At 37.2% G+C, this 1,424-nt stretch overlaps 1 non-coding gene across 1 annotated transcript; it reads right to left on the reverse strand.

Moving 5' to 3' along the window:
- Nucleotides 1-477: 477 nt before the first annotated feature.
- LOC112926436 (U6 spliceosomal RNA) lies at nt 478-584 on the reverse strand. Its single transcript, XR_003236332.1, has one exon. It is a non-coding gene; the product is annotated as a U6 spliceosomal RNA (small nuclear RNA).
- Nucleotides 585-1,424: the final 840 nt, after the last annotated feature.

Here is a 1,424-nt window from a genome sequence, read left to right on the forward strand (position 1 = left end):
ATGGAAAAGGATGACTCATTGAATTTTAATTTATATTATTTTAGTCAGGAGGAATGTTCCAATTTAGGAAAAAGACAAAAGCCTTATTCTTTCTTTGGTAGCTCTTTTCATTTGTTTTCGACCCTGCTTATTTCCCAAATTAGATAAAATAACAGAAATAGAAGTAAGATTCTTAGACAGACTTAGATAGGAGAAATGCCTGTGAAAATTCTGCCTGAAGTAGAATGGGAGAGCTGCCCTAACTGGAAAGACTGATTCATGCTGCCAGAAACTGGACCTATTTTCTCTTTATTTCATAGAAGTATGGATACATATATTTTTTTCTTTTTCAACTTAAAGACTAGTGATGTAGGAGTTTTTCAAAATATTTAAGAATTTTCTATCATCTAGAAAGTCTAAGACTTTCCGACAAGTAAGACTTGAGCTTTATCTTTTTCCCTTTCAACATGTTACTTTACTTCTGTTAAAGGATTTTTTAAGAATATGGAACTCTTCATGAATTTGCATGTCATCCTTGCACAGGGACCACACTAATCTTCTCTATATCATTCCAATTTTAGTATGTGTACTGCTAAAATGAGCACCTGCTAATGAATTTTAAAAATTTTACATTAGTTAAAAGTGAGGAAGAATCCAAATGGTGACAAATAATGGTAAGTAATAATGCATCACAGTGATATATAGAAATACTGTATTATTTTGGACACAAGAGAATGAAAACTGTACTGCATTCGTGTATGACAGCACAAGCACAGCATAGCCTAACATCAGTAGTGAAGCATCATCGGTTCAGTCAATCCTTGACCACAAATATTTAATGCTTTTAATCAGCTCACAAAATTGAGTCTTACCTCTTCTTGGAAATCTATAACAAAAAGGAGTTCTTTCCCAGTTTTTATAATTGAACATTTTAGGAGGAAGATGAAAACATATTAGCCTTTGCTCCAAGGAGTCAAGTGTTGTCCTTTTAATTTGAATTAATGACTGAATTGAACACACACACACACACACATACATACATACATATGTACATAAAAGGAAGGCTGGCTTAGGAACGCAGACTGTTTAGTTCTCTGATATACGTTCTCTCCCAGCAGCCTACTAATTAGCTGCAAGTAAAACAATCTGAAATTGTTTGCTCTCATTGTCATCATTTGTGCCTTGTATCTGAACTCATCCCAGCATTTTTTCTATCACTGCTGAAGCATCATAAATTATAATTCCAGGAGTCCTTCAATATGACCTGTTTGGAGAGACTGGTTAAGGGAGTGAGTGTAGGGGATCCCTGGGTGGCACAGTGGTTTGGCGCCTGCCTTTGGCCCAGGGCGCGATCCTGGAGACCCGGGATCGAATCCCACGTCAGGCTCCCGGTGCATGGAGCCTGCTTCTCCCTCTGCCTGTGTCTCTGCCTCTCTCTCTCTCTC

This window comes from Vulpes vulpes, chromosome 1 (genome assembly GCF_048418805.1).
Source record: "Vulpes vulpes isolate BD-2025 chromosome 1, VulVul3, whole genome shotgun sequence".
Classification (NCBI taxonomy): Eukaryota; Metazoa; Chordata; class Mammalia; order Carnivora; family Canidae; genus Vulpes; species Vulpes vulpes.